At 39.5% G+C, this 26,594-nt stretch overlaps 1 long non-coding RNA gene across 1 annotated transcript in view; it reads right to left on the bottom strand.

Moving 5' to 3' along the window:
• LOC122173919 (uncharacterized) overlaps positions 1-26,594 on the bottom strand; it is a 304,056-nt gene that overhangs the window by 127,534 nt on the left and 149,928 nt on the right. Inside the window, exon 3 of the long non-coding RNA XR_010592553.1 lies at positions 23,809-26,582. This is a non-coding gene — a long non-coding RNA (uncharacterized LOC122173919). The remainder of the gene's footprint in view (positions 1-23,808; positions 26,583-26,594) is intronic.

Genomic DNA, 26,594 nt, shown 5'->3' with positions numbered 1-26,594 from the left:
CCATCAGTGTCAGAGGGTGGAATTTGACTCTACTTTTTGCGCAGAACCTAGAATTTGGGTGCCTAAACTCTTTTGAACCCACAAAATTGTGAGAGTTTAAGCTACTGTATAGCTGTTTAGATTCTGTGCCAACACATTTCAGAGGCAAACTTACTAATGCATTCATCCTATGTATTATGTGTGTGTGTGCCTAGGAAGAAGCTAATGCAATACACTGTAGGGATAGGCTTAGAATATAGAATTTAAATGTTAAAAAAGTGAAAGGATGATTTAAGTGGCAGCTAAGCAGTCAGAACTATAGGAACTGTGAAGGTAAAGCAGTTACTCCGAATGGTGAACCATTTGCTTTCTAATGAAAACAGCCCTACTTGTCAGCAACATCTAGAAAAAATGATTTCTTAGTCAGAGCGTGTAACCGAGGAAAGTAGCTTTTTTGCTATATGAGGTAATACACTCGAATGATGTATGACTTAGATAATAGTGCGGGTTAATGATCTTCAGCTGGATCAGGGAGTAAAACAAAGTAATTTCATAATACAGAGCATGATGGATTAAATCATGTTAATACTGGGTATATACATTAAAGAAAATGATCTTTCTGGCATACTAAATGGCAAAATAAAAAGCACTTTTAGTAAGTTATATGATTAATTAGTCTGCCCTTTTATTTATGTACCATGATAAAGTAAAATGTACTACTTCTGGTTACCTCCTAGGCAATTATTCTAAAAAGTGTATTAAATGTACCAGCATCACTGTATTGTACCAGTCCATCAGGAACACCAAAGTATGTCCCCATCTTTGTTATAAGTAAGGGATTCCCCTCCCCCCATTTATTAAAATAGAAGTTAGCTCATCACTCCTTCCTAAGGTTTCTAGAGGGCTTTTCTCCATGAGACATGATTTTGATCTCGATACAAAATTGGTCTGTGTTTGAGATCATTAACTAGCGGCATTGTTAAGAACTAATACTGGGTAGTGAGAATTGGAATTCAAGTAAGTATCCAAAAATGTGAATGGTCACCCAAAGTTCATCCAAATTCTGAACTGTTTCAACCTTTTGCTTGCAAAACTGAGCTGGATACGTCGTTGTTTTCTCATCAGATTTCCAGGGCTTTTCATCTCAGCCAGAAAGAACCTGAAGGTAGCCTTTCAGAATTAAAAAAAATATTTATAATTAAAGAGAGGTAAAAGGGTTTTTTGTTTGTTTTTTTTTGCAGGGGGGAGAAGGGGGAAAGGAAGGACAGGGGAGAGGAAGCTTGTATCACATCCTGCCAAGTTTTACCTCCCCTTCAAGAAGCCATTTCAAGAGCAGAAGAAATAAGACAAATTTAGTCCTGGATTTACCTGTAAGTGTCCAGTGTACACTTCCTGGCTAACACTAGTCTGTGGCTCAGGCCCAGAGAGGGAAGCGCAACACACACTGACCAGTAGGTCACACATATATTAGCTGTTGCCTGACCTCTGAAGACGAGTGACATCTGCATAAGAGCAATATGAAAAAATGCAAGCTCAATGCTCTAGAACTGTGGAACTGCTCAAGGGATGTTGTCTCCCACTCCCTACAACTACTAACCCTCTCCCCCTCAGTAATGCCATGTAGCCTATAGGAGCAAAAGATTAGGGAAAGAATCCAAGCCAATTGTCTTTTTCCTTTATTTCCCAGCCAGACCAGGGTAAAGGGGAGGCTGCCCTTCCTATTACACTAGGGATGTACTGAGTTTCTTCTCTTGAAGGTCATATGCCAGATGGACAGAGTGGTGTCAAAATGACTCCACCTCCAGTACAGCACAAGGCTGGGCTCAAATCACCATTATGTGGCTACCTCTAAGGAGGAAGCATCCCCTCAAAAAGGAAGTAGCTTTCACATTACTGAAGAACCCAGGAAGCTATTGGATCGACGCTGCTCAGTAGCCTCAGAAACAATTACGGGTTGAATGGAGACGTGGTCCTCATTTTAAGACACTTGCGTGAAAGACGAGTCATTTAGAAAAATTAATAAATTAAGAACAGTAACCTGTTAGCCTACTGAGGGAAACTCTTTGAAAACTTCCCCCATCCACAGTTCTGACAGTGTGGGTCAGTACTGCAAGTAGGTGTTCTAATCCTAGGTGTCTCTCTATTAGAGTCCACCAGAGACACCTGTTTTGTTTTAACAACCACTAATCTCCCAGTGCTCTCTTGCAATTGTTTGGCTTTTTTTTCTCTGGAAACGGGACATGAAATCTATTTATATTGAATATATAGCAAACCATGGCAAATGTAAATCCATGTGTTTTAACCATTTGTTTTAACATCTGTACATTTTAACAATATGCCTTTAGCAAAGGAAACTCTTTGCCATCAAGTTTCGCAATGTAACTTTCCACAGGATCTCATTTTGGCAAGTGTGAGTACATTTAGATGGTTAAAGTTAAGGGTCTTTCATTCTCCCTACAGCGCTTTCACTATGTTTAATTTTAATCAGCATTACAGGGAGTGATTCACGTGCACTGAACAGGCCTCTCTATTTTCTATGTCTAGTGGAATACGTAAATAAGAAAAAAAGGTCCCGAAACTTTCATGTTTACAGAAGATTTTGCCAATGTTGTTCTTTTTAATGAAAAGAGCAGAATGATTCTGTGTATCTGTATTAAATGCTACTTTTTATACCTGAAGAAATCCTCCGAACCTTAATCAGAAGGCTTTTAGAGGATGCTAATTCTAGCAGAACAGCAACAAATAGTGGGAAGTATGCAAAGAAATCTCTGCTTTGAAGTGTCTGACACATTTTGTCAGCTTTCTTTCAGAAATTTATTTTAATAAGATACTATAGCTATTGGGTTAATTATTCTCATGTGTTTCTAAGAGGCCTTTGAGATTCAGAAAAACAGAGTGAAATTGACAGAAAACATACGGTAAAGCTGGATTTATGTTTCAGAAGTAGAAAAAAAATTGAACACCCCAAGGTCTAACTCCTTCACTGCAAATCATAAAGGGATTTTAAAGGCATGTTAGAAGAAATACCTTTATCAAAAGAAAGCAATGGCATTAAAATAGGGAAGGATGGGTGAACTGTATCGGAGAGTGGAGAAATACAGGTTCTGAGGAATATGAAGTGTTGGTCTAAAATAACTTTCAATTGTTGTTACATTTTAGACTTTGTAGGAAATAACACAGTGCAGAAGTGTGACTTTAAAATTAGCATTTGAAAGTGCCTGTGATGTAGGTGAGGGTTTTTAACAAGCAGTGGGTTTTGAACCTAAAATTACATTAATTTATTTGCCGCAACAAAATTAGGCTGATTAGTTATTGTTCAAACTCATTTGTTAAACAAAAGAAAAGCCTTTATATTATATAAAAAAATCAGCATAGCAGGCACTCCTTGTAGTCCATTACTGTTGACAAGACTTGACTAGAAATGCAAGATATGTATAAAGAGTAATTTTGTCTCATTAAACGACAACACTAGTGGTTCCTCTTCATCTCCTTAATTCATTTCTTATAGTTTTTCTTGTCACATCCACTTGTTTTATGGCTTACTAACTTGCAAGTTATGGTTGTAATTTATGGTCAAAATTGAGTGGTAGCAAATCACAGAATATTTTCATTGATTACCCTAAATTGTCTAATCTCCTGTATGTTTTTAGGACTTGATTGGGTGGTATTTACTGATTGCCTTCATCTAATTTAAAAATCAATCAATAGCAACAATGAGAGGTGGTGGATAAATCGAGTCTAATGCAGCATAACTGCAGCAAATATCCATCAAAGGCTCATTCTCAATCAAATTTGTGGGAAGTTTTAATACATAAACCAAAATGTCTAAAAGCTTTACTTCTAGAGCAGATCATTTTAAAATTGTGCTCTGCAGCGTGACATCTTACTGCTCTTATGCTGTCTATTTAGGGTGATTTTCCACTGCTAAAATGAACATATTTCACTACAATAAAACTGTAGCAAACAAAAAAAAATGTGATCAGCTTTGGTTTAAAGGCACTTTGTTCCATCTTCCTCAATATTATCTGTGTATAATAATGGGAATTAACATAACAGCAGCTTTTCTTATAAACAGTGTGCATTTTCCCAGAGATAAACAGGCTAATAAGTGTCTTGATGGGAAATTTGCTTTCTACATTGAGAAATCAATTCATGAAAGTTGTTCCTTACATTGTTGTATTTTGTGTGTGTACGCACGCATTATTTAGTGCCTAAAGTTTACTATGGCAAATATGAAAGAAGGCAGCACGTTAACTTCTTGACACTGTCAGTGCAAAGACACATCATGCAGTGAGACAGGTTTTTGTCTGCCTTCTGCTTTTTTTTTTTTTTTTTAATTTAACAAAGACACCAAGAATTTAGAGTGCCGCTTTCTAAACTTCCATGAGAAAACAATAAACAAAATACTGATTTTATGTATGAACTGTGGAGCAGATCCTGAGCTGGTGTAAATGGGCATAGATGCTTTGAAGTCAGGTAATTGGAGTTGGAGTTCTCTTGATCTGCACCAGCGGAGGATCTGGTTCAGTAGTCTGAAAGAGTGTGTGTATATGCTGGTATCTAATGTTCGAAGAATTTAAAACTTTACTTGAAAGTGTGGATGGAAGCAGCATTTACTCAGTAAATTCTGAAAACCGCTGAAGATATTCAGCTTTGAATTCCAAACAACACATGCAATGTGAAGCTACGTACTGCTTATGACCTGTTCTGTGTGTGCTGCTGGTGACAGGTGGGGAATGGAAGGAAAGAAATGTGCTGCTGTTTTGGCTTTGCAGTTATTTTGGTATTTTATTTATCATTACCACCAAGGGTGCCTAGAGCTCAGACAGGAATTCTTTTATGTTGTATTTAAATTCAAACAAATAAATCAAATACTGATGGAGATGGAGTTATGGGGCCAGATTCTGGGTCATTGCATGGCAGGTATGTTAGCTCAGAATTTCACCAAGGATGCCTATTGAGAAGTATTCAGAAAGAAAAAGGCCATGCCCATTTGCACACATTAGAAAAGGGCAAACAGGTCTTGATAACATTTGAGAAGAGTCAGAACCAAAATCCTGGACATCTCCATATGCTGGGGATATTTGGACTTGATCCAAACTTCGCAGTTGACCCCCCCTCCCTCTCTCTGTGCCAGGTCTTTTCAAAACCTAGGGACTAATACCGCCAACCCTGCAGACATCCTCATCTGGATGTGGATCAAAAATTTGCATCTCAGGCACATTTCAGCATCAAAAGAGAATTGATCTGAACCTCGACCCAAATCTTAAATCATACCACAACTCCCTAGCCAGAAGCAGGAAGCGCAAGAGATCACACGAGACAGCTTGTTCTCGTGAGATTCCCAGCTTGATATTGTAGGTTCAACAGCTATGGAGAGACTGAAGATGGTTCAGATGAGCATTCTGGCCTTCTGGTGCTTATCTGAACCAGATACAAATTCCAAACCTTTAGAGGTCGACCTGCTGTCAGCACAAACAAGGCTATAGGCGTAGGGTTAGGAAAGCACACAGTGCCAGTGGGGAGGGGCGGAAATATTCCCACTCAAATGAATTTTAAAGCATCCTTTGTTGCTAAACACACTTAAAAAATCTTGGCATCAACCACAGCTCACCAACACACATTACAAATACAAAAGACAAACCCCGACGAGAACCCTACGAGCAGTCCACTTTTTATTAAAATTCTGACATTCTGAGAGATCTTCTTGCCAAGGGCCCTCTTACAATGACATCTGTACACTTGTCATTACATTGCAGTTCACATTACTTACATAAACATGCCACAGGGAAACCATGACTGATATAATTTTTATAAGATTGAAAGGTAGCCATTATGATCATTAAAACAAACCTGAGAGAGCCTTCCTGATGATGGAATAGATTCGGTTACTTCTTCCTTCTCTGTGGGTCATTAGTTAAAAAGGGAAAGAGGGGGAAAATAAAGAGGGAGAGAAGGCCACATACTGCAGGTGTTTTATCCTTTGTAAGGAGACTGCACTGAGACAAATGATTCTAGCTGGCATTTTGTACACACCGGAGATTGCTTATCGATCCAGATCAGAATATTCAGGCTGGCCCCGGGGAAAAGGCAGAGTATTTTCTGAGGGAGTTAATAACCTGGCAGCTGAGCTGTCTTGTCCAATTCACTGAACCTAGGGCTCTAATCAGGCCAGAGTTTCTTATTTTGAGAAATCTTGCCATATGTGTCTGCTAGCTGCCTTCTACTCTATTGGACCAGTGACAGTGATTGAAATGACAGCCTATAGATAGAGGCTAATCAAATTGTTTATTATCAGCCTAAATCAATATGTATAGATTGTTGAAACATCACTGTCATGCCATGGAAAAGTAATACTAATACTTCTCATGCTGCTGATGTAATTCTAAAACGTATTGTTCTATCTTGAATTACATCTGAATTTAAGGGAGTAAAAGCAATTATAATGGGGGATCAGCCAGTGAACAGTATACATGCTTACGCATTCCAATAAAATAACGTTAGGGATTAATGATGAAATGTCACTTTGTGCTCCCTTTAAATATATTATCATGTTTCCAACTGGACAGGGAGAGAACCCAGATCTGTGAAAGAAAACGGGGGTAAAAAAATAAAACTCCAAGGAAAATATTCTTCCTTTTGCTGTGGAGGAGGGAAAAGAAATCCGCACAGATCTGTGTTGTTGTCTACAGGGAAAAGAAAGAATTCCAACACGTATGTGTCTCATTAAATGCCCACCCAACAGAAATGATCAAAACAATGTAAATCTGTAATACATGAATGTCCATCAGAAAAACATTCCAAAGAGTTTTACACAGTTCAGCATTTTGATAAAGAGTACAGCAAAGCAAATACGTTTCTCTCTGGATTTATAAAAGTAAATAGTACCCAGCGCTTGGAAATTAACTTGCGAGTTGGTATCACAATGGTGAAATGTTTTACTTAAAAAAATCTAGTCTATCTATTCTGCAACCCTGGACAATTTATTTTGCACAGGAATGAGATGTAATGCATATGTGAAGAAAAAATGTTGCTCCGTTTTCAAAGTATGCTATAATCATGTGGCTTTGCAGACAGTGATATACAGTGTGCCATGCATATATATTTCATCTTGTACAGCATGTTAATTATCTGTCTGAATCAATAGCCTTGATTCACTCCCTAGGTTGGAGGCGCAGAGTGGTAGTAACTTGATTGGAGCAGGGGGCACAGTAGTGCACTTGCACCCCTCACTCCACCACATAACCCAGGTTGGGTGGGGCTGGATCAGCCTGAGGGTGGAGCTATGCAGGCCAAGTGCTATACCACTTGGTATCCTGCAATGGGGCTCCTAATTAACATTGGCTGACATTTCAATCTGCCGTCTCCTGACAACACCCACAGAGGAGGGTATCCGTGAATTTCCTCTCTGGGTGTAGCTGACACCAATGGCGCAGAGCCTACAATCTACCCAATGCATGTTGTGCACATATTATCCCAGAATAGAATTTGGACTTTTTTTAATATATATTTTTTCAAGTGGGTACATTAACAATAATTTGCAATATCTTGTGTGCCTAAGTGTGGCATTTTCCTTTAACAAAAGGGCCTGCTTCTCATTATACTATGGCCACTATATAGAAATACTACATGGAAATATAGAGGGGCTATAAAGTTGCAATAGATTATATTTATCTATCCCCATTGTAAGGCCCCCATACAATGTCAGAATAGTACAAAATGACATTTGTATAAATGATGAATTGGGACCAAACATCTTTACACTATTTTTAAAAAATAATTTGCATACTGTTCATTGGACTGAATTACTTTGTCAAGTTACTTTGTAGCTCCAAACTAAAGCAAAGTTCAGCCATACAGCATCTATGTTAATAAAATTAATATTACTCTTTAGATAGTACTGATTTAAAGTGGTTTGTTTTTCCTTTGACTAAAAGTTACTATTCTTAGTGTGTGCACTCAAACCCCTCCTAAACAGCAATAATCTTTGGTTGACTGATTCTAGGAATTTTCCTATTACATTTAAGCTGACATTTTTAGTCACATATTAATTGCATCTGTACGGAACAAAGGCCCTGATTCAGTAAACAACTTTAGCACAAAATTAAAATGTAAGCATATGCTCAGGTTCATCCCTATTCAGGAAAGACCTGAAGTAGCTGCTTAAGTTTACGCATGTAAACAGTTCCATTGATGTCAATGGGGCTTAAGCAGATATTTAAAGTTATGCATATACGTAATGCACATTCGCAGAATAAGTTGCTGCCCAATGAGAGTGGCAGAATGGCAGAATTTGGTCCACAGTGAACTGGCACAACAGCAAAATAAAATATTACTTTTAAAGTGTTTTGGCCCCAACCCAGTAAAGCACTTAAAACTGACCTACATACAGGCCTTTTTTCTGATTTAACTATTTCGGTTTATAATTACATCAGTTAACTCCTTCATTTGGCCACAGTTAAACTGGTATAAAGGTATTTATATTGGCATAGCTTATCAAAGTAAATTTACAGAAATAAATGCTTCTGAAAATGGTGGAAGAACAAAAAAGGAGCTTAAGGGAGAAAAAAACCCCAAACGGATAAACTACAAATTGAACAATTTGAGGTTTGGGCATGTTTGGGTCAAAAAATAGAATTTTTTAAAAACAAACATTTTCCATGGAAGTTTTCATTTTAGAAAAAAAAGGGGTTTTTTTGTCTATAAAAGTTCTGAAATTTTTTTTAGCAACTCTAAAGCACTTTGAACATATAGATGTGGAGCATATAGCATCTGTAATTTGCTGTTGTATGGCACAGGAGTGGTAATGAGTGGTTATTATATCAGTATAAGGAAGACTGATTTCCATTATGTGCATGTGCGAACTTACAAGCTTTGTGTAGGGAATTTAAATGGTTTGATTGTCATGTCTTTATCTAAACTGTGTGTGAGAGAGGTCCGAAAGAAAGGAATTATTATATTCCTATATATGAACCAATTGTCCTGAGATATTACTGTCTGATACTTTTTGTAGTATCAGCCTACAGAGCCTTCAGAGGCAGCTAATGGAAGAGTTTCAGAGGATGTAGCTGACCACTCTGTGCTTGGAAGTAGTGGGACTTGATGAGTGGTGTGTTTGGTCAGTCTGTGGGTTGGCTGTTTTCTGTGTGCGAGCTGTACATCTGGGCCTTGGGCCACTGAGACAGGTCGGTCTGTTGGTCCTTGGACAGGGCTGTGAGGCTCTGACTCTCGGAGCTTTGAGCAGTGCCTTGGTAAAGGCTGCAAGGCTGACCCTTGCAGCTTTGATCAGCCCCGCTGTTTGAAGTCTGAGAGGTTAATCGCTCCCTCGTGGCAAGGGGCAGAGCTGAGCTGAGATAAGCAGGGACACCTGGTTAAAAAAGTCACTTGCTAGGCAAACTTGAGAGCTGTGAACTGAGGCAGCTAACTCTGAGGGAGAGTTTTGGAGAGAGTTGAGAGAGGCTCTCTTTCCAGGTTCAGCTCTATGTGCCATTTCAAAAGGGCCATAAATGAAACAGAGGTGGTGATGACCCACAAGGATATTTTCTTTCCTACTTGAAGCTAGAAGGGACCTCCAGTTCAGAAAGTGGCTGTGCTGGAGGAATAACTTATAGGATTGGAGGGACAAATAGAGATGCTACTGAGAAACAGAGAAGCGGAGGAGTTCCTAGACAGCCAGGTTTGGGAAACATCAGTTCCCAGGGTTCAAGGAAGAAAAGAGCTGAACACCAAGAATCAAAGATACAGGAAGTCAGACAGGAGGCATGTCAATCTGTAACCACTAGAGGCAAGGGATCACATGAGCATTCTTTGTGGCTGCAAACAAATGAGGATGGGTAGTCTGTGGCTACCAGAGAGAAGACAACCAGGAGGAATTCCACACAGCTAGAAGTTTCCAATCGATACCAGGTTCTCAGTGTGAAAATTGTGGAAGATACCTCAAGAGCCAGCTGGTCCCAGGGAATGGAGAGCTGTATGGGACACACCTGTGGATGGCAACGTATGAGAAAAACAAGTTTGCCCACAATGAGAACGTCAACCATCCAAGGAAGACAAATGATCCCTTTTTTCAGTGCTCAGTATTCAGTGCTCAGAAGAACATTCTACAAGGGACAAGTGGACAACACAATGGTGTGCTGTCTTTCTGGAGCCAAGACACTTCCTGAAGTCAACAGACAAGCATCCATTGGTGATGGTTTCTAACTTCATACTGATACTTGTGGGATATCTCACAGGTAATAGATGACTTCAGGGTACTCGGAAGCATACTGAAGAAGAATGTCCAAGCACTTTTCTCTGTGATCTTTTCTGCCCTGCAAGCAAAGGAAGACGGAAGGCAGAAGATTCTGGAAGTGAACTACTGACTAGGTAAATGATGGAAGGTTTTGACCTTGTGGAACATTAGTTCACCTTCTTTGGGGAGGGGTTGTATAGTTTGGATGGCCTTCACCTCAGCAGAAGGGAATCAATCTCCTCAAGGACAGGCTGACTATAGTAGTCAGGAGGTGTTAAATTAATAATAAAAGAAAAGGGTAAAAAGAGGGAAGACACGAGCACTCATTTAGCACAGAATCAAGATACTGAGAACAAAATTAATCAAGGAACCAAAGAACATGAAGGGAACATATTCTTTATTTGCCTGTACACCAATGCTAGGGGGCTTGGTAACAAACAAGAGGAACTGGAATTGCTCATTAATCAGCATAAATATGATCTAGTTGGTATTACTGAAATCTGGTGGTTTGCATGACTAGAATGCTAAAATCAATAGTTATAACCTATTTAGAAAGGATCGAGTGGGCAAAAAGAGTTGTGGAACGGCTCTCTATTTAAAAAATGGACTTACTTGTTTCTCAGTTACTGATAACTCAGAAGAAAATTATCTTGAATGTTTACAGATCAATATCCTAAAAGATAAAGCACAAGATGGGGTAGTAGGTGGTGTCTGGTAAAGACCATGAAATCACACTAGGGAACAGAATGACCATCTCTTTATGCCCCTATCTAGAATATATAAGGAAAAAAGCTGCATGATCATCGTGGACTTCAATTTGAGTGACATATGCTGGAGGTCTCATGCTGACATCCTTTGAATGTCTAAATATTACAGATGACCATTTCCTGATTCCAAAAGTGTTGTATCCAAAACAGGGGAATTCTATATTAGGCTTAGTCTTGATAAACAGAGGAACTGATCACAGAAATGAAAATTAATGAAAGCTTTGGTGCAAGTGATCGTGACTACGTTTATAAATGTGCAAACAGAATAAAGTCCCCATTGATGATATATATACGTAGTCCTTTCAAAAGACCATTTTCACAAAGCTGAAAACAGTGGTGAGCCAAATCATCTGGGAGGAAGAATTTAATCAGAAAAATGTGAATGACTATTAGGAACTGTTTAAAAATACTTTACTAGATGTCCAAAAGCCACAATCGAGAAAGAAGGCTGTATTGGTTAAAAACTGACCTAGTTTAAAGGGAAAAAGAAGGCATCTATAAAAAATAATATATAACAAATGGAAGAAGAGGGAAGCTGATAGTAACAAGTATAAATCAGAAGCTAGGAACTGTAGACAATTGATAAGTAAAGCAAAGAGACACAAGAAGAAATCTATGGTCAGCAGGGTTGAGGACAATGAGGAAGATGTTTTTTTAGTATATTAAGAACAAAAAGAATCCTGACAATGGTATTCATCCATTACTAAATGGAAATGGCAGAATTATCAATAATGATGCAGAAAAGGCAATAATTATTGAATGTTCTATATTTAGGAAAAAACAGATTATGTAGTCTCATCATATAATAAGACTCTTTCCATTTACTAGTATTTTAGGAGGATGTTAAACAGCAGCGACTAAAGTCAAACATTTTAAAATCAGCAGGTCCAGAGAACTTGCATCCAAGAGTTTTAAAAGAGCTGGCTGAGGAATTTGCTGGACTGTTAATATTGATTTTCAATAAGTCTTGACTCACTTGGAAAGTTCTAGAGGACTGGAAGAAAGTTAATGTTTTGCCAGTATTTATAAAAGGTAAACGGGATGACCCAGGTAATTATAATTGCCTCAGTATGATAGCAATCCCAGGCAAGATAATGAAGCGGCTGATATGGGACTCGAATAATAAACAATTAAATGAGGTTAGTGTAATTAATGCCAATCTGTGCTGATCCACAGAAGATAGCAGTCGGTTACAGACTCTGCTGGAGAGCTTTACTCTAGCTGTAACTATTGTCAGCCAAGATGGAGGCCCACACATAAGCACAGCTGAATGGTGAACAGTCAAACCAGGCATTTTACAGACATAGTTGAACTTGAGACTATGAACAGACAAAACACTTCATTAACTTTAAGTTGCTTGTCATGTCTGTGAAGTACAGCAAGGAATGTCACAGTTTAAAAAAAAATATCCATCCAATTAGCATGGAAGTTAACAGTGGAGGTAGATATAGATACGGTTCATACAATTTGTTACACAAATGTACTTGTGTAAACCTCATTACATTTGTCAGGTTAGACTCTCAGATGTTGCTACCCTGTGGAGCTTGTGGCCTCCAAAGGCTCCTCCCATTCTGTGGAGCTGCAGTATTTCCTGGGGCCTCAGCTGGGTCGCGAGCCTGAGGTGTTCTGATGGAAAGATTCAGAAGGACAGAGGTTTGTTTATATTTCTGGCTGCATCTTAGACAAAGCATAGTCTGCCTTTACTATGGAGCTAGCCTGGGCTGCTCCTGGGGCTAGACCCTACTGTTCCTAGGCAGGCTACACTCCCATTGACTTTGACGGGACTTTTGCTTGTATCAAAGGATTGCAGAGTAAGGCCAAAAGTTGAAGATTTTTCAAAGGCATAGTCTTTCTTTTTTTGGTAATGCAATCCTCCAGGGAGCCCAGCCCATTGGAGAAAATGGGGGCCTGAACTATAGTTCCGCTACAGCAAGGCACCGACAGGGAAGTTTAGTTTAACGCTTTGTTGAACTGATTTGAAATAAAGTATTTGAGGTCAGTTCAAAAAATGATATATTCGAATTTGGGTTGAACTGACCAAAATAAAATATTTCATTTTGATTTTCCCAATGGAAAATGGATTCTTATTTTTTTTGCAAAATCAAAATTTTCCCAATTTTGATTTTGTGAAAATTCCATTTTCCCCTCAGAAAATCATTTTGATAGAAAATTCCTGACCAGCTCCAGTTGGACATGAGAAGCAAATTAGATCCATATTTCTCAAATGTCAGCAGTAGGTACAATGCTTTTACTACAATATGTGGATTTTTAAGTGGATCTCTTAGCCTCTGCACCTTGTAGTATTTTATTACCCTTTTATAATATCCGTACATTTGAAACTTTTCTTTGGCAATCATCTTTTAACCTCAACACACCAAAGATGGCAAAAGTGTATTCAGAAATGCCAACACGCTGCTATTCATATCTGCATTGGTCTCACAAACAGCAGCTCCTTCCAAAGAGCCTGGAAGAAATGTCTAAATTATATCTCGTATACTGTAAGTCACATTGAGCTGCATATGCTCTAATTGTTGGGTTGAAATGTGGAAGCCTATTTTAGGTTCTGTATGGCGTTCACTGAAATCCTTGTTACAGTTTTCTGACTCTGACGAGAATGCACTATTTTTGTATCATTTGTTTGCTTTTGTTAAATTTTAGTACACCCAAGTGACTCAAGAGAACAGCATGCCTCATTTTATCTCAGCTGGTCTTCAGATGAAGATCTTGTGCAGATAGGAGGGAAAAAACATAAAAATGAAGAAATATGGGTTATTTTATTACACATTATTTCAAAGAAAAGTATCACTTTTTTTGCAATACTTATCTCCTCTGACATGGACACCGTAGACTAGCTTGGGACTCTGTGGCACAGGCCAGTGATTATCTCAGCAAAGGTTTGGGGGCCTAGTGTAAATGCGATATGATTCGTATACAGCAGTTAGTAGTTCCATTTCTCTAGCTCCACTTATTTTATTTTTATACATTCTTTATCTCATGTGTTGGTTTGTTTACATTTGGCAGTAAAAGGCATTGTAGAACGAATTGCTATCAATACGTTACGTCGGTTTTGATCGGTTGCTTTGTTGGCTTCTTCTGGTTTGTTACAGTATGACATCAAACATACTATACACACCATACCAACTTCATCCCGCCACATACATTTGAAGGATATTAAAGTTGCAAAGTGAAACACTGAAGACACGAAATCACAAAATTAAGGGTGGTTATGCAATCTTAACACATCCCCTTGGTGCATATATATTACACTCACGTAATAATTTTATTGTATGTCCTTTTATTTTTGCAGGACTGTTGCCTCATTAAAATGGCATCTTTCATTAGCAATATCAGCACCGTTCAGTTACTAGAGACACTGAATGGAGTGACAATAATATCTAAAGTCTTCTTTTCTCCTCCTACTCAACATATGCAGTAATATAAAAATATTATTATTTAGTAAACATTTACATGGTTCTCTAAGTCATTCTAAGTAATCAGCACAATTTTCTTTTAAAAAAAATTGTTAGAGTTCAGACCATCTTCAACTTAGCCTGTTATTATGATAGCCTCAGGCACTACATACTCAGCCTCCTTGGATACCATAGTGAATTTAAGCAACTTCCCTCTGTCATATGAACCACAAAGCCAGTAACTAAGATTAAGCAGATTTCTCCAGTGCCAACAAATAAAGCCTTATGTTGAACTATTTCTGGTTTTTCAGATGCATTATGATGTTGCTAAATAAATCTAGCAATGCCACAACAAGGCTTATTTGTGCTCTAGCTCACAAACTTTGCAACCTAAATGTCAGAACTAAAAAACTGCTATTCAAGTGAGAAGGGGTAATACAGTTTATACATCCCCCATGTCCTACAAAACCTCTACACATAATCTTGTGTCATTGCAGATGCACAAATAATTGATGCACTGTACAAATTAGTCCTGCAAACACATTTGCTTTCTAACTTTGATTCAAACCTCATTACATTTAATAGTTCCATACCAAAATGCCATGTTGTGTAATAAAAATTTTGACCAAATATATGTACTTTTTTTCTTGCGCAATCCATTGCAACAGCGAAATACTGAAAACTGTATTATTAGCATGTTCAAAGGCAAAATGTACTCCACCAGCATAAAGCTGGAGTAATCAGGTTTTGTGAGGGCAAAGTAGTAGATGGGGTTTGGGAGTTGAAATCCACCCTTCCTTGGCATAACTCCCGTTATCACTCTTTGCTCTGGGTTAGATTTGTTATGAGATGAGAAGATCCCCTCAATGGTACAGATACTCATCTGGACATCCAGGCAACAGATGGCCCCTCAGGCAGTGCCAACACAAGATACAGAGGTGGTAAGGACTATGCTGGCCTACTCTATGGGCCAGATGCTCAGCTAGTATAAATCAGCATAGCTCCACTAACTTCAATGATTTATACCAGCTGGGGGTCTGGCCCTTTGTGAGAATTTCACCTAATATGAACATTAGGTAAAGAAACATTAGATACCATCACAATACCAAGCTTATAACCCAATTATGATCACAACCAAGCTAATCCAAGTAAAAGTATATTTTATCAGATACATCACACACAGAATCAGCATTAGACATCTACCAAATTAGTGCCACTGCTTGCTCTAGTTTTTAAGTAATTTTTTTTTTTTAAAGGGCAAATCCTGAAGTCTTTCAGGAAATTTCCCTGAGTAAAGCTGAGTACAGATCTGGGGATTTGGCCTATGGAGAGAAAGATGGCTCAGCTGTCCTGAAGAACTCTTTGCTCCAGCCAACTTGTGTGTGTTAAATATTTTATTCAGCAACCTACACTTATCCCTTATTCACTCTTACAAGAGTGCACTGCCAAATTTTTTTGCTGTGTGACAACATATTATTCTATAATGATAAATGTCTTGTGAGATAATATTTGGATACGTCTCTCCGAGCTGTTGTTATATAGATTGCTTATTAGGGAAGTATTACATTCAGGTTTGTTTGATTTTTAGCTCTAAATTAAGAAACATCACATGCCAGGAATTTTAAGGTGTCGTTATTCAATGATTTTAAGAGGAACGCTGGGTATATCAGTGCTGCAACAATACAAATTAATCAAATGAAGAAAAAAAAAGCAAAGTAATTAAAGTTGAGCAGTGAGACTAATAAATTCAAAGGTAGGCCAAACTTTAGCAATGCATATTCAGTAACAAGAGCCTAAGTAATTAGGTATTGCTGAAGAAAGATTGTTAAATTGCCCATTATTGTAGTTCCGTGAAATCTACTTCATTTAGGAACCAAATACACTTTTTATGGTCCACTTCAGAAGGTTCCATTAAAACATAAGGGGGTGTGGGGGAAAGGATGGTCTTGTGGTTAAGGCATGGAATGGGAAACAAGAAATCTAGGATTTATTCTTGGCTATCTTATGACTTCTTGTGTGGTCTTGGGGAAGTCACATAACTTCTCTGTTACTTAGTTTTCCATCGGTAAAATGGGGATAATAAACCTTCCCTATCTCACAGGTGTGTTGCGAACATAAAGCAGAAGTAAGGGTGGCACGGTATTGCCACCCTTACTTCTGCGCTGCTGCTAGTGGCAGCGTGGCCTTCAGAGCTGGGTGCCCGGCCAACAGTCGCCTCACTCTGGCTGCCCTGCTCCAAAGGCAGTGCCAGCAGCAGCGCAGAAGTATGGGGGGGGGGGGCGTGGTACAAACATATCCATGAAATTTGCTATTTATGCCGTGACCCACCCACGAAAAATGTGTGATTTCTCTGTGATTTAAGTAGACCTCTTATTATACAGTATGACCAACATTTTCAAATGGGCCTCAGTTTTTGGAAGCCCTACCTGAGACAGTTTGTATCTGATTTTTAAAAATGGTGAGGACCACTAGTTAAGTTAAATATGAGTGGAAGGGAATTCAGTCCCTTTGAAAATGAGGCCAATGCCACTTTTCAAAATTTGGCTTCTATGTCCACAACTGTCTCTCTTCCAACGGAGAGAAATTAGAGAAAAAAAAATGGTTACTGATGAAGCTGTATTTATTACATGCCTTACATTCAATATCTCCTTACTACATGAAGAGCCCCATTATTTTCAATGGGTCTACTTAGTAAAATGTTACTCAGCATAAGTAGGGCTATCCAGATCTGGCCCTAAATGACTCTGTGAAGTATTTGAACAATGGTATGAAACCACAGCATACGTCTCCATTATCTGAGTCAAAAAATGCTATTAGTAATAGCAATAGTTTTAGTCATTTATATTTCAGTAGCGCCCAGAAGCTATAGATAGGATCGGGCCTCCATTGTTTTAGACTCTGCACAAACATTAATTAAAGACACTCCCTTTCTAGCATACAGTCTAAAAGACACAAAATATATGAATGGCAGGGGGTCAGAGATATAACATAGAAGTAAATGAAGATTTTTTAAAAATAAATGTAATTGAGGGTAGAGATAGGGTGGAATAGTAGATTTGAAGAAGTTAGTAAGATTAAAGGGGTTAGTAAAAGTAAGGAGTAGGAGAAGGAAGAGAGGGTAAAAATACTAGTTGAAGCCTATAGGTTTATTGTTTTTGAAAGTACTTGGAGTAGATGTGGATAATGATAACATGGGAAATATGAGGTCAACCCTAAAATTCAGCAATTATGGGGAGCAATGTCTAATAATCCTACATTGTGAGTAAGTAATAGTAGAACAAATGAGAAAACACCTTGTCTGCCTTGACAGAAACAAAGCAATTTATTGGCTTGATATATAAAAAAGAAAGGGTGGCAGGGAAGAGAGAGAACATTAGCTTGAGTCAAAGAACTGATTGGGAAACCAATGCATAAGTGCAAATAACTTAATTCTTTATGTGTTTTAAATTATTTAGTTCTTTCTTCCCTTATAATCTGTATGAACCTTGCAGTTACTGAGATTGTTCTCAGGCCGAGATGCAGGTGACATTAGCTCAGCCACTCAAGCTTGCCGTTCTATAAACGTTGCTCTGTCAAACACACTAACCAAGACACTCACCTACTTGCTTACCTACTTACCTAAAGCATTTCTCGTGTCAGTGTTCATGTCTGAAAGCCGTATCAAATGTTTACCTGAATGCACATGGATTTGCTTAGATCTTTCTTTCTATGTCTCTAAGATATTATGGCAGGGAATGGAGCAGGATTCATTTTATGTTTAACCACTCATTTGTGTGAAACTGCCAGAGACAACAGGGAGCATGCTACCTAATGAGAAAATTATCCCAGGTTAACTTTGTTATTATATTCTTCTGCTGACAAGAACAATATGTATGGCATATTCACTAGGTTTCAGATGGCGGATAAAAGCCCTCAAGTGTTCTCAACATAGGCTTCAACTTAACTAACAAATACTAGACAGTTAATAATACAGTAGCTAAAACTAGGCCTTTTAAGGAACACTTAACCTTTGAATACATAGCTCTGTTGCTTTGCAGCATTGACAATCAAAATCATATCGGCGCAATTGTTTCTAGTGGCCTCATTAGGCTGAAATTCAGCCAGGCTCCCATCACATAGAGCAGCACAGCTTCAGTTTCATAAAAGGTCACATTTCAGTAACAAACGTATTAACCAGAGGAGACCCTTCGCCTCCAGGCTCCAATTGTTACATTATTTTGTACATTAGAATGTCACTTAAGCGACTTTTTACAAAGTGAAGGGTCTTAAAGATATCAATGAAAATGGTACTCAGTGCATGAATGGGAACATAGAAGGTCCTCAGGCTACAGCTTTAGAAACTACGTAGTAGTTATGCTGTAATGAAGGTCTCTAATGCAAAGGGAGGGAAAGGAGAATGCTTATCTTCCTCAGCATAGAAGTCCATAATATGGAAGACGGTTAAAGAAATCCCAGTTAGAGAGATCTCTTGAAATGTTCAGTCAGTGCAATAACATTCAGAACTGCTATTATGCTTCCTCCAAGAATCTCAAAGTGTTTCCCAGATGCTAATTCAGTGAGCTGTGAGGTATCTGTTATGACTGTTTTTCAGATGGACAAAATAAGCCACAGAGGCCTATAGGTTCCTGACCTCCACAGAGGAGTATGGAGGAGACCAAATTAATATCCATCCATTAGAGTGGCAGAATCTGTGCTGAAGGAGTAAGCTGCAGCCACGGCAGTGCAGCAGAAAACAGAAGCCATGCTGCCATTGGTTCGCTACCCCCAGCTTCACTCTATGAAGTTACAGCAGGAGTTCATGTTGCCTAAGGTACCATTAGCTCTCCACAACTGTTCCTGCAGATTGGGGACAGCTGAAAAGGGGGCAGGACACTGCATTGTTCAGGCTCTCCTCAACTGTCCCCTCCCCAGTTCTTACTCTCACCCTACACAGTTAGATAGATGAAGGATTAGCCAAGAGTTGATCCTTCCTGCCTCTGTAGTGGAAAGAACATATGGGGCCAGTGAGATTAAGTTTCCAGTAGAGCTGGAAGCAGAGCACGGAAGTCCTGACTCCTACTCCCCGGCAGTATTGTGAATTTTACAAAACATCATCTTCCACTTAAACTCCTCAGTTCAAATTGAGTGCAAACAGAAAAGGACAATGGCACAAAAGTTCCAAGGGGTAGGGTGTTTCCCCTCCTTTTTTCTGTAGCAAAAGGAAACAGTAAGGCAAAGTTATAGTCTAGCCAAATTTTCTTTAGGGGTGGAGATCTTCTAGGGCTCCTTTCAGCCCAACATCCTCAAAGCCCCAGTGCCACAGAGCCTGACTCCAGATAAGGAGAGGCTTCACACCAAGCCTCTTGGTGCCTCTCTGAAAATCAGACAGTGGATGCTGCTTGACTGATGGGATGAGTTTCCTCCCCTGTAGGGCTGAGCATCACAACTCCTGCAGCTTTGGGGAGCAAAGGATCACACGCTGCAAAAATGGAGACTCCAAATTCTGGCCTCAGATATCTGTGGGGTTGCAAAAGTGTAAATAAGGGTGTAATTTGGCCTATTTTGGGACAGTGCCCTTAAGTCCTGCCTCCCAGTCCCTTGCTGCAACCAGCAAACCATACTGCACACCACTGGTGGTACCAAGATACACAAACTCTGTGGGTTAGACTCTGCTTTTGGATACATACATGGCTCCCACTGAAGTCCAGGGGAACTGCAACAATACATATCCACCCCTTGATATAAAATAGCTGAATGTCTTGACCTCCAGGGCACTACATAAAGCTCATCTTTTGAGCAGGCATTTAGGGAGTGCTCAGATGATTGAGACTTGGAGTTTCTTTTTGCAATCTGAGGGTGGTGTTATTTTGTTTTGTTGTGTTTCCTTGCAGACACAATGGTTGCTTTTTGGTGAGTGGGTTTTGCAGCTCTTTTGTTTGATCTTTATTCTTTTTTATTGCTATGGTTTGCATTTTGCATTTGCAAAAATGCATTTGCATTTTTAGTGGATGTCAGGGCTTGCAGAGCCTGGAAGATGTGTCTTTTCTGAAGTCTAAATCAAAATAAATATCTGAGGGCAGACTAAAACCCATACCTTCACATGTCAATATGAGAATGTTAAATTTCAGTTCCTCCTTCAAAAGTCAAAACTAGCTGTAACACGTGGGTGGGAGGGGGAGAGAAATCTCAAAGTCCCTGCAAAACATTGCTCTATGGTTCTTAAGTTTGAGATGACAGAAGATGATTTCGCTAAAAGAAAAAAAAAAGATTGTGAAGCAAAATCCCACCCTCAAACCCAAGCTTGAGGAAGAGAGGGGAACGCAGTCCTTCATGAAGAGTCTAGGGGTACGTCTTCACTACCCGCCGTATCGGCAGGTAGCAATCGATTTATCCGGGATTGATATATCGCGTCTCGTTAAGACGTGATATATCGATCCCCGAACGCGCTCACCATCGACTTCGGAACTCCACTAGAGCGAACGGCGGTAGCGCAGTCGACGGGGGAGCTGCGGCCGTCAATCCCGCGCCATGTGGACCACAGGTAATTCGATCTAAGATACTTTGACTTCAGCTACGCTATTCGCGTAGCTGAAGTTGCGTATCTTAGATCAATCCCTCCCCCCAGTGTAGACCAGCCCTTGGGATCGCTTTGCACAGGTTTTTAGCTTTTTTTTAATTTAAACTGAATTTAGCGATTTTGTATTAAATCAGCTTCTGTTGCTACAGTTTCAAGCTCAGAGTGAAAAATCACCTCTGGTGCTTTTCTCAAATTTGGAGACTGCAGGAACACATGATGCCCTGAAGACCAGGGACAGTGACCACAGATGCAATCACAAGTATGAAGTCTGTACTACAACTTTTATTAAACCAATAAGTAAAGCAGTGGCTCGCAAACTTTTTTACTGGTGACCCCTTTCACACAGCAAGCCTCTGAGTGCAACCCTCCTTATCAATTAAAAACCCTTTTTTATATATTTAACACCATTATAAATGCAGGAGGCAAAGCGGGATTTCGGATGGAGGTTGACAGCTCGCAACCCCCCATGTAATAACCTCGTGACCTCCTGTGGGGTCCCGACCCCCAGTTTGAGAACCCCTGAAGTAAAGTTACAATTATTCATGCATATATAAATCCCACAAAAAATCATGCAATAACTAATACTGTAGTCATACTCACATCCCCAAAGATTTTCTAGGATCTTACTGATCTCTCAAGAGATGATCAATAGAGAGTGGTTCCTGTTAAGAATTCCCCTGGGTCTTCCACTTTTACCCAACCAGATAACCTCTTTTATATTGTTGTTCTCATCGTGCCTAACACCTTATGCATGTGTGTGAGGGTTTCAACCCTCCTTTTCCTTACCTGTACTTCCACACCCCATGAATTTTGGATGGCCCATTTTTCATATGTTGGTGTCTTAGGGCTTGTCTATACTTACCGCGCTGGTTCGGCGGCAGGCAATCGAACTTCTGGGTTCGATTTATCGCGTCTTGTCTGGACGCGATAAATCGAACTCAGAAGTGCTCCCCGTCGACTCCGGTAATCCTGCTCGCCGCGAGGAGTACGCGGAGTCGACGGGGGAGCCTGCCTGCCGGGTGTGGACCGCGGTAAGTTTGAACTAAGGTACGTCGACTTCAGCTACGTTATTCACGTAGCTGAAGTTGCGTACCTTACTTCGATTTGGGGGTTTAGTGTAGACCAAGCCTAAGTTCCCGTTATTCTCATTAGCATCTATGCACAGCATGTGTCCATGGTAACCTGGGGACAGAACATAACTATCCGGGATGTTACAATCAGGTGTTTTGTAGTCTATTGCAGTCTATTTTTCCATATCACCACCTACTGACATTCCTTCTAGTAATCCTGTAACCTTACTGGATTAGGGTTATTCCTAGGTCAACCATTCATGCCAAGCATTCTTAAACCTGTGGCCTAGTATGGATAAGCTAAAATCTTACAGGCTTCAGCCTGTAGCCTTGCATTACAGTCATGCTTTACTTAAATACACACGCTTCACTCCTAAATACTTGTCAATCTTATACTTCTATAATCCTATAATTTAAATCTATTTAGCATAGATTAATTATATATGAAACAGTATATGTGCTGTCCATAATGCTAAATAGCACATGATAAATGGATGATAAAATGAACTAACTGGCTACAGTTCCAATAAATATGCTTATTGAAAATAAACAGGTGAAAAGTAAAAATGTTACTGCAAAAGTAAAGATTGTGTTCAAACTGCACTGGAGAAATTAGTCAAGGGCAGTTCATCCTTGTGAAAATATGACCTGTCACACTGCCTATTCAATAAGACTTTATGAAGTAAATGCTGGTCATACAAATCAAAGATACCTACAAGCAACTTTGAAGGTGAATGGCAAAGATTTGCAAGTTCAAAAACTGTTTAAGATTTGACTCAAACAATGACACAAGACAACAAATATAAAATTAATAAATACTTGAAGAACAGAACATTTCTTGATTCATTTCTCATCACTTACTGGATTCACCAAGGCTGGACATCACATGCCCTTTCTCCTACTTTATTTTTTCTTGTGTTTCCACTATAACCATTGCTAATCCCACACATACTTACTTTGAGAAAAAGGAGGGGAACTTAATCAGGATATTTAAGCACAGTTCAAATAGCATCACAAGGTTCTCACCTTTCTCCGTGATCCTAGCCTGCTATTTGCTTTATTGATCAGGTTCTATCCCACACATTTATGTTAGAAGCAGCTTCACAGGCAAAGAAAATCTGAAATGCTTCCCCAAGCCTGAATATGTTGAATATACCACTAGTCTGATTAGTTTGTTTGATTTTACCAGGTCTATAACAAAAACATCTTTAAACAAACAAACAAAAAAGGTTTTTTTGAGCAAAAAGATTTTCACTGAAATGTTTCATTTTTGTCAAAAATTTAAAGATTTTCAACAAAAAATGGAACCAAATTTCTTTTGCTAAATCTTTTCAGGTTTTGGTAAAATAATTTTAGTTTTTAGTTTCCAAATCTCACAAGAAAACCTAATTTATTTATTTTTACCAAAAGTTGTTTTCAGAAACTGAACTTTTTCTGTTTTCACTTTTTCCAGACGTACTTTAAAAAAAAAGTTTTCAAAATATCCCGCAAAAAAACCCAAACAAACAAACAAACAAAAACAAAAAAAACCCTGACCTTTTTCAACCAGCTCTCGACTTTCCCTCACCCTCCACCCCCAATCTCTGGAATCATAGAGCACCTCTTCCTTGATTCTATCTACCTACCTATAATCTATATGCCTATCTTAGGTACTTACATGGCCCCCCCGTTGTACTATGTAAACACCTCACAATCTTTAATGCATTTAACCTCTCAGCACCTCTGTGAGGTGGGCCTCAGTCTAGCAGAACAGCAGCAGCAGACACATGGCCTCCCAACAAACATACATGCTCACTTGTGTGACTACCAGGGACATCTGAAGTTAAAATTATTTTTTAAATTCAAATGTAGTCTATGTAGCAAATACAAATCATCAGCTGTGTTGTTAAAAATAGCAAGAGTTACTAACAGGATGCACAGTTTGTTCTGAGTCAGACCCTCCAAACCCCAAACAAAGCTGAATTCAGGGTAGAGTTGGCAATTAAAATCCACTGTGTATTGATTCATTTCTATTAATAATTAACAGTATGTTTTTGACTATTCTGTGTATCCACACCAGGACTCCACAATCCAGAAGGTACAATCCATAATGACACTCTACACTTATTGGCACCCATTCAAGGAATTCAGACCATTTTGAGGCTTAATTCATTAGTACTTTTACTGCTCCTTCTCTGTAGGTAATTATCCCAATTTTGCACATGACTAAATGATGCAAGCAGAGATTAAGGGCCTGATTTCTAAATTATGTGCACAACTACATGTGAAAAAATACATTGCATCTGCACCCCTAGTTTGTATGTGCAATTTGAGTGACTACAGGTGTGAATCAAAAAAATTGTATGCAAATGGACAAATATTCATCATGAGCTTGATCCAGAGCCCACTGAAGGCCAAGGCTACACTAGAAAGTAGCACTGGTAAAAGTTCTTCTGGCCTAAAGCTGCCGACGTCGCTATTTTGTGAGAGCACCACATTTGGCTGCCATAGATGATGCAGTGCATTCTCATATCACCAAGTTGTATTGGCAAAAGTCATGCCGCACTGGTAGGCATCCCAGTGTCCCTGACATCACTGTCTGGTGCACGGTCCCATGAGAACTTTTTTGGGTGCACAGTGGGATACCACCACTTATCTCAGAGAATTTTGGTATTTAGGGGTCAAGTTTACACAATTTCCTCTGATCCATCCCATAATCCACTCTTTTTCACACTGGCTTTCCGTTGCTCTGCCATCTTGCCAGGAGAAATGTGACTGCCGAACAGCTCTGCGGAGCTCTCTCATCTGTCTGTTAGAGAGAGGATGACCTATTCTTTTGTATTTGTGGAACCTCAACAACCACCACAGCAACCAGCCACGCAGCAGCGAAAAGAATACTGAGGTGAAGTGGATGATGCAGACAAAGAATGAAAGTGACCAGCTGCTTCAGGCATTCACTGACCAGCAGCACACTGTGGAGTGGATTGCAACCTCGGATTGCTATGGGTTGGTAGGCAATCAACTCAGTATTGGCAAATGTACAGCAGGGACAGTCGTCATTCAGGCACGCAAGGCCATTAAACATGTCCCTTGGCACAAGACTGTGACTCTGGGCAATGTGCAGTAAATGGGCTTCCCTAATTGTAGATGCATATCCTGATGGAATGCATAGCCTAATTCTACCTTCTCCCCCCCCCCCCCTGCCATTCCTCTGATTACATAAACAGAAAAGGGTACTTTTCCAAGGTTATGCAAGCTCTGTGGATGTTTCACCAACATTAATGTTGGTTTATCAGGGATGGAACATGGTGCTCGCATCTTTAGGAATACATACATTTTCAAAAAGCTACAAGGAGGGACATTTTCCCCAAACCACCATGTTCACATTTGTTGGGGTTATAATGCCAATTGTGATTCCTGAGGACTCAGCCTACCCCTTTGCTTTCCTGGCTCATAAAGCTAGGCAATGGGCAACTGGTTGGCAGCAAGGAAAGATTTAACTGTCCAGTGGTTCTTAACCTGCGGCGCAATCAGCACACAGATGCGGCCATGTGACATCGTCAGGGCCATACAAGGAGAATTGGATGCAGTCCACATAACACATTATGGGCCACACATGTGGCCCACAATGGTAAATAGGTTGAGAACCACTGGCAGCTGCAGGATAACTATGGATTGTGTATATGACAGATTAAAGGAGCGGTGAAGATGTTTTATGACTAGGCTGGATCTCAGTGAACTTAATATTCTATTGTTATTGCTGCATGTTGTGTTTTTACATAATATGTGTGAGGCCAAGGGGAAAAGGCTACCAGCAGGGAGGAGAAGGAAAGTGGAAAGACTGTCTGAAGATTTTGAATATCCTAACACAAGGGCATTCAATCGACGGAAGTTGTAAGAACACACTTGACAGTGTGCCATAGGCAAACAGTGTGCTGCTTTGTCTATTTTTTTGTTACTTTGTGCATATATGGTTCATGTCCAGGCTATGGATATTTATGAAGTTTTATGACTCTTAGGAGGAATTAGTGACTTGGGAGGCGGGGGTTACATCTCTATCTTGTAGAGAAGATAAATGTTTTTCAAAAACAGTGAATCTTTACTGTGCAGTAATAAACAACAAACTATTAAAAAAGTGCAAAATGCTGACTGCTCTGAACTGTATCACTGGTTAGTGTATGTGTCCTCATAGCAGTCCTCATTGTCCACTGGTGAACTATGGAAGGGAAAGTGTTGCATGGAATTTTGGTGCCTTGAGGGAGGGTTTATGCCCTGGCCCAGAAGCAGGAATTGTCCACCTAGTGGAATGGCTGCTGAGGTGTAGGCCTCTGGATGCTCTACTCCATAAAATGTTGAAACATCTGTGTTTATCTGAGGTGCTGCATGATGTTTTGGAGAACTTCTGCCCTTCTGCCTTTCCTCCAGCTTTTGTTCCTTCCATGCCCTGGTATCATGGGCTCCAAACTCAAAAATGTTAAACAGCTCAAACAACACATCCTCCCTTGTCCATTTCTTTTTCCTCCTTCTCATGGTCAGTCTTTCAGCATATGTGGAAGGGAAGGTCCTCAAGGATACCTCAAATCAGGTTCACTGATAAACAAC

The sequence above is a fragment of the Chrysemys picta genome, chromosome 14, assembly GCF_011386835.1.
Source record: "Chrysemys picta bellii isolate R12L10 chromosome 14, ASM1138683v2, whole genome shotgun sequence".
NCBI lineage: Eukaryota > Metazoa > Chordata > Testudines > Emydidae > Chrysemys > Chrysemys picta.
Note: the sequence above shows the minus strand (reverse complement) of the source record. Positions and strands in the feature narration are given on the sequence as shown.